Source organism: Parasteatoda tepidariorum, chromosome 6 (assembly GCF_043381705.1).
Source record: "Parasteatoda tepidariorum isolate YZ-2023 chromosome 6, CAS_Ptep_4.0, whole genome shotgun sequence".
Taxonomy (NCBI): Eukaryota; Metazoa; Arthropoda; class Arachnida; order Araneae; family Theridiidae; genus Parasteatoda; species Parasteatoda tepidariorum.
The window spans coordinates 7,050,912-7,066,434 of record NC_092209.1 but is presented as its reverse complement, the minus strand read 5'-3'; the positions used below and the strand labels follow the sequence as shown (position 1 = coordinate 7,066,434).

Here is a 15,523-nt window from a genome sequence, read left to right as displayed (position 1 = left end):
CAGACACTCCGTTGCAGAAAATGGGACCAATATACTCAACATCAACTTAATGCTGATATTGACTGCAGGAGAAAAATTCTTAAATGTACCTTAGAAGATCTGCTTTCCCGCTGAGAGTACACCTGACTAATTTTATCTGATTGTCAACTTTTGGCTTTTAGATTTCCTGGTTTTAATATTTGCCTTTTAGTATTTTACCTTTTTCTACTGTGCTCTGGTGACTTTGTCCTATTCTTGAACTAAAATACCCATCATACATTAGACATTCGAACTGAATTTTTGGATCTTAGTGAACTTCAGCCCCCTCAGTTTTGCCTGGTGTCCTTTTTGAATTTTTATCTTATTAAGAAAAACTTAGATATACCTTAGAACATTTTTAATCCTAGTGGCACTTTGCCTTGAACTTTTAGTCGACTATTTTAATAATTTTATTAATCTTATTTTTGATCTTATATGTTTTTAATGTGATTTATCTTATTTTTACCATTTGATGTTTTACCTGACCTTACTCTTTATAAGTTTTAGTACTGCATTTTTGACACTTTTTGGTTAATTCCACACTCTGTTAGATGTTTTAAGCGCTTTTGACTTGTTTTTAAAAATTCTGATTCTTTTCAAGATCCCTTTTATCTCTTATTTTAAGCCTGACACTTGGACTGATTGCTGTTCCGGGGCCTTTCCCTTCCAGAGAGTCATGGGTGACCTCTTTTGCGATAGCCATGCACTTTGATGTCTTGCTCTGAAATTTTATATTGGTTTCAACTATAAATCCCTTTTGGAATTATTATGATTAATTATAAATTTTATAAATCTCATTGCTGATGCTGATCTATTTGTTCTTGCACAGGCACATTTTGCGTTTAATTACCCACTTCATATTTTTTACTTTCCTTCATGTTTCACAATACTTGATTTATTGTTTTAAATTTGCATGTCATCGATATTGTGATTTTTATCTAATGTGTATCAATCTTTAACAGTTTTAATTTTGCTTAACTGTAATTTTGCGGTGTTTGGTTCTCACGTGGCGACAAGTCGAAGCCTTATCCAAAAATTCCTCTGCGGGTAGGTCTGTCACTATTAATCTTACACAATACATAAATTACTTATAAATTATTCTGTGAATTTTCGTAGCAATTTTGATTCAAATTAAAATTAAATTATGCCATTAAATCTGTTTGCATTTGTTAAAATTCTACTTATATTTCTTACAATAATTAAATTTTCCCAAACAAAATTTAGATTAGCTCTTTTGTTTTAAGTTTATTTATTGTTTTTTTTTTTCTTTAATTCAGCATATACTAAATTTTTATGCTATTTATAACTTCGGAATTACTATTTTTTTGTTATTGGTGAGGAAAAAACTTCTGAATTTTGAACGTTGAAACGTCTGAATTTTTCTAGGCATTTTTTTCGATGGTAGTGCTTCTTAACGTCAGCTTTCATTTTTGCGTGATTTTACCATTTCTCGAGAACTTTTTTAGTAAATTGAAAAAGTTTTGCACATAATTATAAATTTTTTTTATCTAAAGATAATAAATTTTAGTAAATATTTATCAGCTTTTATTATTTTATTTAATAATACTCAAAGAAATTTTGAATTGCAAAACATAAAATTTTTTGCATTATTTTAAGGAACATAATTTTAAATGGAAAAATACAAAATTAGAGCGGAATCAGTCAAATAGTTTTTGAGATATCAAATTTGAAATAAAATAATTTCAAAATCCGCTTCTAAATCATGGCTGTATTGAGGAAATTCATGCAAGTTCTATTTTGGCTAAAAAGTGACTCAAAAATATAAGTTGCGTCAGAAAAATTTATATAGGCCCTAATCAAAGGGGCAAAAAAATAAACTTGTGAATTAGACAAATATTTATCTGCTCAGTATGTGTTATGAAATACAAATGAACCTGGCAATACTAAATAGAGTTTATGTTGGCTAAGATTTTATGTTGGCTGAATTAAATCTGTATTGGAAAAAAAAAACTATGTAGGCTCAATATGGGCTAAATAATGGCTTCAAAATATCAGATACTTATATATATGTTCTATCCAGCGGTCGGAAGTAGCAAAACAACTGTAGTCTCTTCTTTTTTTCATAGTATGCTATTTTTTTAAAAAAAGGTAGTGTAGCGGTCAGTGTAATACAGAAAACAGTAGTTTGTAATGATTCCTGGCAACTACTCTTTACGTATAGTTAAGTAAAGAAACAGGGTTCTAACACTACGAATTTTTCGAATTTGATGGATACAAGTCTTTGTGGGTCCATAAATAGATGCAATTTAAAATTCTGTGATTGTGAGTAAACAGGAAATATATATTTAGAATCACGTAAAACTAATAATTAACCTAGCTATTATAAATAATAGATAATTTATCACTTTGATCGCACTTTCCTAATGCAAATGAATATTGAAACAATGATGTTATTTCAAAGGAAGGAAACATATTTTCGATGTGCTTAATTTCTTACAGGATATAAAAGAGCATTAAACATGCAACGAAACTACTAGTATTCGATAACTTCCTAGCATTTCTAAAATTAAATTTTCGCTTTCGAGAAAGGCATAAGAAGTTGAAGATTGAGTGAACAAATTCAAAAAAAATAAAAATAAATAAAGGTTTTAGAATGACAAACTGGCTCATGTGAACATGAATAAATATTTCTAAATAATTCTTCAGGTTTATTGTAAACCAATTTTTTTATTCAAAATCATTTTGATCATAATGTGTGAATTAATTTCTCAGCAGTGTAATTTATACAGGTGTAAATAAATTTTTCCGGCAAAGTTTGGTTCCTTAAAGTAGTGAAGTAGTCGCTACATTTCGAAAGCGTAGTTAACTATGTTTGTAGCAAAGTAGTTGTAGTAAGCCTCAAAAATAATGTAGTTTTTCCGACCACTGGTTCTATTCTTGGCTGAATAATGGCTAATTGGTTTTATTTACAATGCATAAACTGCCAATATATAGAACTCATCGAATAAGTTGAAAATATGGAGAAGACACGGAAAATAATGTAACAAAGATTAATGCAAAGAGAAAAAGAAAAAATACTTAAAATAAGATATTTTAAAAAAAAATTATTAGAAATGCCTGCAGACAAAATAATGAAAGGATATAAACGCGTCATCAGATCACATGATTATATATCCGCAAGGAGTGCTTTCTAATATTGTATTAATATAGCCAAAGCAAAATACTATATCAATACAATAGTGTGTGAGGAGCGCTCAAATATATATATATATATAAGTTATAAGAAATGCCTACAGAGCATTATAATTACAACAACACCAAAAAACACTATTTTTTGAAATTGACAAAAATAAAAATAAAAAATCATTTTGTCCAAAACAATAATTTTTTACCTTGTTAAAATATTGTGTTTAACGAATGTCAGAAGAATACATAAGAGAAATTGCATTTTACTTGCACATATAAACTTTCCAAAAGCATGAATTTCAATTTCTGATTTTTTGGAAGCTTCATTAAATTCACAAATGTTGATCTTCTTCAGGGCTATAAAATTCGATTTGTTTTTAGAAAAGAAAAAAAAACATAAATACCGTTAAAAAAAATTAAGTGCTCGAGCCGAGAAACAAATTAAAAAGTTAAAAATATACATCTCTCGTTTAACTCGAGTCTAACTATAAGTTTAACTATATCAATTATGCCAGCAAACCTTGTATGTATTCAAAAACAGAAAGTAAAGGGTTAATTTAATTGATCCAGTAGTTTTGAAGAGTACTGTGAAAGGAAAATACCTACTTTTTTGTACATTGCAAGCGAGCTATCTTTTTCAGTAATAAAAAAAAAATGTAGTTTTTAATAGTTTTTCAGGAGAACAATATACTTTTAACACATTAAATGACTTCATTCTGGAAAGAATAATTCTATCTAACATAAATAAATTTGTTTCCCGTCAGCATATTGCAAAAATTGAATCGTGATAAAAATTGGTTTGATCGAATGACTTAATTCATAACTTATTTGAAAGACTGATTCTGGATAGAAAAATTCGAAGGGTTGCAATCGAAAAAATTTTGTCAAATATAAATAATTTGTTTCAAGACAGCATATTACTAAAATCTTATCGTGATAAAAATCGGTTTCAGAAATTTTTTGTTTTTAAAGTGACTACAGAATTTGGAGCATATTCACAATTATTTATGGTATCGAAAGAAAAGAAAAAGAGAAACGAAATTTATTTTTAAAAATATACTACCGAAATAACATGGCTAGATTTCTCTAGGATATAATGCACGATAAGAAATTTTTTTATTTCGTATAGGATATTTTGAAATACAGTATACTCTCGATTAAAGTTAAGGGACGCTAAAAATTTTTCGAGATAACAAGTTCAGAACTAAATATGTTGGAAAGAGTAGAAAAATATACTCTAAAATATCACGAATTTGGGTGGTAGCATGTCGAATTTGATGAAGAGCCTCAGAGCTCAAATAAATCTTGCTAGGTTAAATTAAGCCTTACCTATTGAAACGCAGTGCTATAAGCGAAAGCAGGGAGCACGCCGCACTTTACTATACTCCATACTCATAAAATATCACTCAGAAAAGTGGAGTTATGAACTATAAGAATAACTACCAATAAATATGTACGTAATGATGGTTTATTATAGGTTTGATACAAAAATTATAATTTTATTTTTAAAAGTAAGACAAAAATAATTGCGTATTCAATGCAAAAGAATTGGTGTATAATGAACTTACACAGTGATTTTTCCGAAAAAATTCATTTTCCATTTTGAAGAATAAAAAAAAAGAAGAAAAAAAAAACGCGACATGATAAGGTTTAGAGAAGAAACTCTTCGACATAAAAATTTAAATTAACATTAGGTAGATATATAATGTTGAGAGGAAATATATATTTTTTGACATAACAAGGTTTTTGAGACATCGAAGTTCGAGATATCGAGAGTATACTTATATGCAGATTTTACATTTTCTCCAACATAATATTTAATTCCCGGTATTAAGAGGATGTTATACCGTGGCAAAAATTTTCATGACTAATACTCTACCTCCTCCATTGGAAATTTAAAGGATCGACAAAATAAAGTCTAAATCTTAGAGAAAACCATGAAATTTCAAATGTCGAAAAAAATATTAAAAGGAAATCAAATTATTGCAGGTTAACCTCTCCACTGAGTAGTCCTGACATAATTTCTTTGCATTTTAATATTCTGAAGAGAAAAAAAAAAATCACATTTTGAAACTTAGTGATTTACCTTAACTGACATTTTCTATACTTTAGGAATTGCTATACTTAATAAATTACTTATGTAAGCGAAAGAGAAGTTGCCATGCAGAGTTTCTCCCTCGATATAGCGTTCTCTTAGGGGTTTAGACCCCTTAAATCGGATCCTTTCTCACTTAAAACTAAATAAATATAGGGTAAACTATTTTTTTTTCCATTTCCGTTTGTTTTAATAATTAATTATCCTCACTATCTCGCTCTGCCCCTTACGTGGGTAAGGTTAGAGTACTTGTTTTAATTTTCTCATCTTCTCTTTTTTTGAATAAAAATAATTGTTTTTCTTTAATTTTTTTTCAAAAAAAAAGAAACATTGTATTTTTAAGAATTTGAAAGCATTATCTATTTATAGAAACGCTTGTAGCTGCCTGAATGAACTATTTAGCAGTTTTAAAACATTTTAAACTAGGTATTCAGTTTTACGTGGCCTTCCCTTACTATCAATTTAAAAAAAAAAGCTTCATAATTTTTTTCCGATAAAACAGGTTTTTTCGCCGAATAATAAAAAAATATAATAATAATTTTGAATAAAAATAATATCTTTTCTATTTAAAAAAAAAAATAATTGTATTTTTAAGAATTTAAAAGTATAATGTATTTATAGAAACTTTTGCAGCTTTTTTTAATTAGCTATTTAGCATTTCGAAAACATATTTTAAACTAGGTATTCAGCTTTACCCGGTCTTCCCTTACTGTCGATTTAAAAAGAAAAATTATATATTTTTTTCAAAACAAAGTGAGGCTTCTTCGCCAAATATTGTAAGTTTGGCTTTAGATTAAAGAGTTCGTAAGAAAGGTAACCCTAGCAACGAATCAGAATGGTTCATCTGCCAGTTTGACAAGCGGGACGCGGTAGTTCGTATTAGAAAAAAAATGACAGTTTAGAAGAGATTTTGAAACGTGTGTGTCTTTGTATTGTTTACATCTTCGGAGATAGCTCGTGTGTGTTTACTAATAAAACCTTTCTCTGTGTGGAAATATTGTGTGACAATGTCATTTTGATCAAGTTTATTCGAAGACAACCCGGATTACTGCCAGGTGGGTTTATATTGTGAAGTGGCATTATTTGTTTATTATTTCTCGTTATCATTTTTTATATCGACTAGGTACATAATTTTAACACGGTGTCAGATTTTATTGTTATAAATGTCATTTTTTTATTGAATTATTAGTTAGTTGAATATAATTTTTTGAGCATAGATTGATTTTAACTATTTTTCTTTAAGCACCTATGTAACATTACAAATAATTTCTCTACTAGTTTTTCTGTGTTTTTTATTATTTTTTTAATATAAATAATATTTTAATGCATAATCCATGAGTTTTAATACATAAGTTTTAAGGATGTTTTTAACGAAAGAAGTTTTCTGTGTTTTTTAATTTGAGATTTTTTTTAATCAGTTTGAAAAAAGAAATTAATTAAATAATGAAACCATAAGTTCTTAAGTATTCAAATCCTAAAAAGTAAAATGTACTTAAAAATAAATATATTTTTACACATTAATCACCTTTAATATTTAATGTTTTCAACAGACATATCAGCGATACATTTATTTTTCATGTTAAGCATTTGCATGTTATTGTAAATTGTCGTTTATTTTTAAAAGTTTATTTATGACGATATTTTAACATTTCTATGTAAATCATCATTAAGAGGATACCAAAGGAGCCCAACTCATTATTAAGAGGATACTGTGGCTAATAAATCCATAGTTTTTTTCTTTTTTCAAATCTTAATAGATACTGAATTAAGAATAAATAAAATAAATTACTAGACGAAAAAAAATTACCCATTTACCTAAGCTTAAAAATGTATATCATAGATTTTTATATGATTTTATTTATTTATTATAAATTTGATTTTTTTCAGAAGAGTAAGTCAGGAAGAATGAATTTATGAGATCGAATTTTTGATATTATGAGAAAATTTAATGTTAGCTGAAAATAGTTGTTACATAATACCGATTTGGTTTTGTAGCCAGGAGGTCATAATTTTTTTTCCGTAACAATACTGAAAGTAATAATAATGATAAATAAATAAATAAACGGAATTATAGCAATGGCTCTTCTCTTTTCAGAAATTACGATTTATCCATTATAAAATTCACAATTTATTTGATTTTTTATGATGTCAAAACATTTTGTTTTTTTTTTTTCTTTTTCAGTGAAAATAATTTGTTTAAGAGAGCGTTCTGAAAGTTTTGTGGTTTATTACTATTTTGTCCCCAACTCCTCAAACGTTAAAATGTTTTTACACACGTAAAACCCAGCTTGCATAACTTCGCTGGTTAAATAAGCTCTTTTTAACGCATTAAGTATTTTTACTTAATGTTTATAGCTCTAAGATGCTTTTTAACATTGTGAAATTAAAAGACTTCACACTGTTTAGGTGGGAGGGAACCACATTTTTTTATTTAATTTGCGAATGGCTGGAGAAGAAAATAGTTTTTTTTTTTCTTCGTTATATCAATTTTTGCAAAAACGATGCATTTTTTAAATGAAATTTAAATTGCTCGACAAAACTGTCAGAAAAAAAAACGATAAAGTTTTACAGTTTTGATAAAGTTTTGCAGTTTTTTTCGATTTTAAACATGAGGTGAAGACTTGTTTCGAATTATGAGTTCGGCCGATTTGGAAAACGTATCTTCGAGAAAAAACGTTTTTAAAGTTTTAGATAGTGCGTGATTCGAATAGTTAAAGATTAACATAAGATGTCCAGGGGTGGATAGTATTCCGTATTTTTCGTATAATTTTTCTAGGTCTAGAAACTAGGAGCAGGTCATGTGATTTTTTTTCGCGGATTTCAGCGCATCTCTAGACCATTGATTCACGGACTTCTGCGAAACAAAACTGATGATCCGACCGAATTTTCACCTCAATCTAAAATTTAAAGTAAGAATTCTAAGTTATAAATTTTGACACCTTCGCTGATTCACGTTAACGAAACGTTTTCATGCACGTGACTCTTCGGCAATTTTGATTTTTTTTCTTCTTCGGTTTGTCGGATTTTCATAGTTTTTAATATTTGAAACTACGCCGGAATCCGCTAATATCATGATTCATATTCACGTGATTTTAATATCAAACATCAATTTTCGCATATACCTCGTTTAAAAGTCACTCATTCAAATCCAGTATCGTGATTTCGATTTACACGTTTTTGAAATCAATATCGAGATTCGTATTCCCGCGATTCAAGAATCCAATATCTCGATTTGTATTTTCGCGTTCTTAAATTCAACATCGTGATTCATAATCACGCGATCTTAGAATCCGATATCGCGATTTGTATTTTCATTTTCTTTAAATCGAATATCGCGATTCTTGTAATTCTCAAAGGTTTTTCTTGAATTAATTACCATAAAAGTTTTATATTCTTTATTAGTAGGTCATTTAATTATAAACCTTAGTTCAAAAGATTATATTAAATGTGAATTTGGTATATAAATTGTTATCGATTTTTTTTAAACATAAAATTTTCAGGGTTTCCCATTTTGCTTCACAAATGACTCTGGAGGTCACTATACCGCCGAAGAATCTCTTAACGGCAAATTTTCTTTGATCTGAATGAGGAATTAAAATTAGAAAACATGAGTTCGGGTAAATCATAAAGTTTTAAATGCTGGAAATTCTTATTCTAAAAATCTCAAAAAATCAAGCAAATTATGGCAGAATAACTCAGGGTTGCACAATGGGAAAGTATTCCTGCAATTTTAAACCCAAACAAAAAATTTATTTGTTTTTAATTAAATATTTTCAAAACATTTCTTCAGCATTTGAAACTTATGGTTTACCTGAATTCTATATTCTTTAAATAATGAATGTGAAACAAAATTTGCCTCGAAAAGTTTTTCCCGTGGTATAGCGTTCTACAAAGGCACCTTTTAATGAAAGAAAAATAAATGGTCTAACTATTTTAACACATTCGAATCTCAATTTAATCGATTAAAGTCTTATGATTACTAATGGAATAGTTATTATTACTTATAAGTAAGAGAATAGTTTTTGTTTATTAATAATAGTTATTAATAGTTTTTAATTTATTATGTGGGTATTATCATAACCATTTTCAGTGAATAAAATTTTAAAAACGGGTTTTTTGAGACAAATGGAAGGAGTTAAAATAAAATACAGTAGAGCGTCGATTATCCGAACTGCTCGGGACCGAACGTGGTTCGGATAATGAAATGTTCGGATAATTGGAAAGTTGTTTAATACTTAATTTAAATGATTATTATTTATGCACCAACTTCCCTTCACACTTTTTATAGGCTTAGGACTGGCAGTACTATCTAAAATAGCTCTGGCGAGTATAAGACTTTTTTTTTTCAATTTTTAAATATATTTTTTTTAGCTTTTTTTTTTTCAATTTGAATCATTTTTATCATAATTCGGCTTTTTTTATAATTTTTTTTCTCAATTACTGATTTTACCACATTTTTCTTCATTTTCCATTGCAAAAAATATCCAGCAAAGACTTTTGTTTCAAAGAACATGCTCTTTTTTGTGCAGCCATATCCCTTATTCTTTTTAAATAAATCAACTGAATTAGATCAACATCATTTTGATGTTCTAGGTAATTCATTGCAATATCTAATGAATTGCATGCTTCTTATGATAAGGTCCACTATCTTGAACTTGATCACGTACTTCTTCCTCTTAATCTGAGGAGTTCCGATTTTCATTCAAAATTTCAGAAACAATTTCATGATCATTTAAAATTTGAAATCCTGAGTCGTTTTCAGTGTCTCGACACCAGTCTTCTATTTCTTCTGTATAACATGGCATATTTTCACCCGAAAGATCTACCGATTCACAAACCGCAGTTTCATTTGTTTTTCTGATAAGAATTTTATTCCAAGATTTAAGATTCCAAGCACTGTAATCACTATTCATTAACCATGAGTGACAACTACCCATCCCCCAATTGTAGAATTTCAGCACTCATCTATTGATAAGCACATTCCGCTTTCCAACAATTGTAAATTGTCAGATTGTCAAAATGAAGCTCGCATTCTTTGATGATAATTTTCAGTTGAAGAGGGCTAAAGGGGTATGTAGGTTTAACTGTATAACAATACATGTATGTATGGCTACTATAAGAAAACTGCTGAAAAAGGTTGTAAATTAAATATGGTCTTCAGATGTAGTGGATATTATCTATTCCTCTAAATTTAGAAAAATTGTCGATAAGTTAAAAAAAATTCTAAACTTAAAATAGAGAAGAAAAAAAAAGCGAATTCGGACATAGTTCGGATAATTGGACGTTCGGATAATAAGGGTTCGGATAATCGGCGCTCTACTAATGTTGGGTGCTTTTCTTATACGTTCTTCAATAAATAAACGCTGCCGAACAGAGAAGTGTATGTTCAACAATCACTTTGGTGAATGTCCGAAATATTTGTTACATCCGATTTGGTGTTAATTTATTTGTTGATATTATTATATTTATTCGATATCTGCTGAGGAATAGATTAGGAGAAACATCAATGTTTCGGAGTACCGGTTATTTGCATACCTGGCAGTGCCACTGAACCTTAAAAAAGAACAATGCAAATGTGGCACTTAGCTATACCTAGTATATATTTCGAACATTTACTAAAGCGACTATGTGAGTGTCAACATTCACCGGTGGAAGTCAACAACCACCCATTTCTGTCATTTCACACAAACATATATAAGTTACAGTTAAAGTGGATGATGATGATGGTATTATGTACAATGAAGGGCTTTTTATATAAAGTATGAAAATAAATGTTCTAATCCTTAGGCTTTGTATACAATGTGTAGACAATGAAATGCTCTTTAGACAAAAATAATTGTTTATTTTAAAACGCATACATTTTACTACCATTTTAAATATAAAAATGAAATTACAAGTGAAATCCGTAATTGCTGTCGAATATAAATCTCATATATTTTACACAATACATATCACATTAAATTTTGCCTATTTTTCATTTCGTATTATATGAAAAGCTTAATCAAGAAATATAGGCATCCTCTGTATTGTTTATATTATGCGTGTAACATATCTACAATGCCAGACGGTAAAATATGAAACGATATGAATAACTTAAATAAATAATCCCAGGAAACTGAAACGGTAAGATATTACTTGATTAAAAACTTGTTTCACTTCAAAAATATACAAATATACATGTTTCAAGCGCTCAAGAACAGGTGCCCATTTTAAAAAATTGCCAGACGCGGATGACTTATATTTCACGATATCTAAATATAGGCATCCTCTGTATTTATATTATTCCGGTAACATATCTGCAATGCCAGACGGTAAAATGCGAAACGATATAAAGAAATTAAATAAATAATCCCAGGAAACTGAAACGGTAAGATATTATATGATTAAAAACTACCTTCGCTTCAAAATTATGTTGATATACATGTTTCAAGCTCTCAAGAACAGGTGCCCATTTTAAAATATTGCCAGGCGCGGATGCCTTATATTTCACGATATCTAAATATCGGTATCCTCTGTATTGTTTATATTATGCGTGTAACGTATCTACAATGCCTGGTGGTAAAATACGAAACGATATAAAGAAATTAAATAAATAATCCCAGGAAACTGAAACGGTAAGATATTATATGATTAAAAACTACCTTCGCTTCAAAATTATGTTGATATACATGTTTCAAGCTCTCAAGAACAGGTGCCCATTTTAAAAAATTGCCAGACGCGGATGACTTATATTTCACGATATCTAAATATAGGCATCCTCTGTATTGTTTATATTATGCGTGTAACGTATCTGCAATGCCAGACGGTAAAATGCGAAACGATATAAAGAAATTAAATAAATAATCCCAGGAAACTGAAACGGTAAGATATTACTTGATTAAAAACTTGTTTCACTTCAAAAATATTCAAATATACATGTTTCAAGCGCTCAAGAACAGGTGCCCATTTTAAAAAATTGCCAGACGCGGATGACTTATATTTCACGATATCTAAATATAGGCATCCTCTGTATTGTTTATATTATGCGTGTAACGTATCTGCAATGCCAGACGGTAAAATGCGAAACGATGTAAAGAAATTAAATAAATAATCCCAGGAAACTGAAACGGTAAGATATTACTTGATTAAAAACTTGTTTCACTTCAAAAATATTTAAATATACATGTTTCAAGTACTCAAGAACAGGTGCCCATTTTAAAAAATTGCCAGACACGGATGACTTATATTTCACGATATCTAAATATAGGCATCCTCTGTATTTATATTATTCCGGTAACATATCTGCAATGCCAGACTGTAAAGTGCGAAACGATATAAAGAAATTAAATAAATAATCCCAGGAAACTGAAACGGTAAGATAATTACTTCATTAAAAACTTGTTTCACTTCAAAAATATTCAAATATACATGTTTCAAGCCCTCAAGAACAGGTGCCCATTTTAAAAAATTGTCAGACGCGATGATTATATTTCACGATATCTAAATATAGGTATCCTCTGTATTGTTTATATTATGCGTGTAACGTATCTACAATGCCTGGTGGTAAAATACGAAACGATATATAGACATTAAATAAATAATCCCAGGAAACTGAAACGGTAAGATATTACTTGATTAAAAACTACCTTCGCTTCAAAATTATGTTGATATACAACTTCAAAAAATATAGAAATGTCCACGTTTCAAGGGCTCAAAAACAGGCGCCTATTTTTAAAACTTGCCAGACGTGAATGACTTATCTTTCACGTAGCCTTGAAGAAAAAAAAATGGTATCAATTTTGCCAGACGTGAATGACAAGTCATTCATGCCTGGCAAGTTTTGAAAAAGGGCGCCTGTTTTTGAGCTCTTGAGACATGTCAACTGTTATTTTCAATTTTGTATATTTTTGAAGTGAAGGAAGTTTTTAATTAATCACCATAAATAACTGATTCGGGATGTATTTTTTTTTATTATTCTTTTTATTGGAAGTAACTATCCTGCGCATGCGCTTTAATAGTACTTAAACAACCCACGTTTTATCCTCTTTTAGAAACTGAACAAAAAATATTCCCTCTTTCTAAGAAGAGCACCATCTGTCAAGTTTACGGAAATTCCCGTTAGTGGTGTTTTTACGCTAGATTATGTGACTGGACGCTGTGAGTACTTACATATATTATATTGTGTTTTAGAGTTGTCCGAATCACTGATCCAAATCAGGCTCCAGTTTTAGTGATACTTTTTTTAAGCAGGTGATTAAGATACTAGTTTGATTATTCGGTTTATTTCATTTTATTGATTCATCTGATTTATTTCATGTTATTTAATTTTTCTACCACATCAAAAAAAATTTAAAATCCACATTCCATTCAAATAGTTTGATAAATTCAAATGGTCGAAATTATGTATCAGTTTAATGTCATTTTCGTAATTAATATTGATGTAATGATTCGAAAGAACTGATTCACTTCAAACTGAACTGATAATATTGATTTGAGTCAACTAGTCTTATTGATTTGAGTGACCTAAGCGAATTGATTCTATCGATTCAAATTATGAAAGTGAATTGATTCGATTTATACGAATCACATAAATGAACTGATTTTATTGATTCGGAGCAGTTGGCATCCCTGCATTGATTCGAATCACATTAAGAATGCGTTTCGACTGTGTTTTATTATTTCAATCACTTCGAAAATTAAACTGGAGAACAAGTTTTTTGTTGCATTCATTTATGCAGGTAATTGATCTTACCTAATTTGGGTGTGGGAAGTTCGAACCGAGAACTAGTTTTGTTCTGAAAGCTGTAAATTTTTTGCAAAATCATAATTTATTTCTTTATGTAATTCTTTTGTCTGAACGTACAAGTTTATGAGGAACTTATAAGTTTATATTAATACATATACGCTTAACTGTTCCTTCGAAAGCAACACTTAATACCTTAACGTATCGCCTTCTTCCTACTACTCCCTGAGTAGCAGAGAAGTGGGGTCACTCGAGTGAATTTTAAAAAATTCCAGTTAGGAATCTATTGTTAAATTGCATAAAAACTGAAGCTTCTAGAGAAAGAAATCGAGTGCAGTTTAAAAATTAGAGGCGAGAAAATGTCTAAGATTCGTTCAAATCTGACGCAACAAAAGAAAAAAAAATGTTCCCCCTGTTATCTTTACAATTAAAAAAAGAAAAAAAACTTTCCTTAATGATGTTATTTTCAGCTTGAAAACCTGTATGAGAAATGAAAGAGCTGAATATAAGAATATGGAAAGTGAAGGCATATAGTACTTGTTCTCCTTTTTATCTTCGTATAACAATGCCGCATAAATAATATTCTCGTAAAAATGTTCTATTTAATGAAATTGTGTCTGCTTTTATCAAAAGTACGGCTCTTCCAACCATTGTTCCCCTAAAAGTGTTTTTGATACAAGATTAACTTTTAATGTTATTTCTGTCTTCATCCACAGCTTATTGTTTTATGAAGAACTTTTGTTCCTCTAGTTTTCCACATTCTATTAGGAAATAAAAACTTTTCCTCCATTTTTAAAATAACACTTTTCTAATTTTAGTTAGCGTACACATTAAACAGTGACAACAAGAAGTTCCTCAGTATAGGGCAAAATTAACGCACCCCGCTGGCCATAGGGGTAGACTAAATATCAAAAATGGCGATTAAACATTTGTGATGTCAATTGTCACTTTTTTCTCAGAATACGCTTTACATGTGAAGTGCGTAAAGTAAGAAATGGTGAATAATTTGTGATCTAATGATCCGATCTCCACGATCGGATCTTAATGGTTCACCATTCAACAAACAAGGGGGGAAATGCCTTAAGTTTCACGTTTATTATTTCTTTAAGATCTGTGAATAAGCATGTTAACAACAAGTACGTATAGGAACAGCTGTGAATTTATTTATGGGAGAATAAGGGAGGGAGTTTATAAATTCATTAAAATGTTTGTAAGCCTGGAAATTGACAGTCGGCGATAACAATTTTTTTAAAATAATTTTTATAAAATTGTGATATATAGAATGTAAAATTCTTTTAAAATATCTTTTAAATATGAACAGAGAGCAAAAACATAAATGACCACCCTGAATAACTTTTGATCTAATAATGATCGGATCTTCACGCACTAGAACTCAATCTTAATGGTTCAAGGGGGTGACCTTAAATTTACTAATGATTTAACAGATGAATATTCTAAGTTATGAAATCAAACAGAAAGCGTAACTTCTCTGAATAAACATACCTTTTCTCCGGACGGATTCGAATATCTGACTCCTAAAT

At 29.4% G+C, this 15,523-nt stretch overlaps 1 protein-coding gene across 3 annotated transcripts in view; it reads left to right on the top strand.

The window, feature by feature from the left end:
• Positions 1-6,089: 6,089 nt before the first annotated feature.
• LOC107439236 (protein phosphatase 1 regulatory subunit 16A) overlaps positions 6,090-15,523 on the top strand; it is a 79,283-nt gene continuing 69,849 nt past the window's right edge. The window contains exons 1-2 of one of the 3 annotated variants that reach the window (XM_016051757.4): positions 6,101-6,315; positions 13,291-13,396. The gene's annotated coding sequence lies outside the window, so the exon portion shown is untranslated. Of the gene's footprint in view, positions 6,316-13,290; positions 13,397-15,523 lie in introns of all 3 variants that reach the window. The other 2 variants (XM_016051756.4, XM_043046235.2) reach the window with 2 other exon arrangements.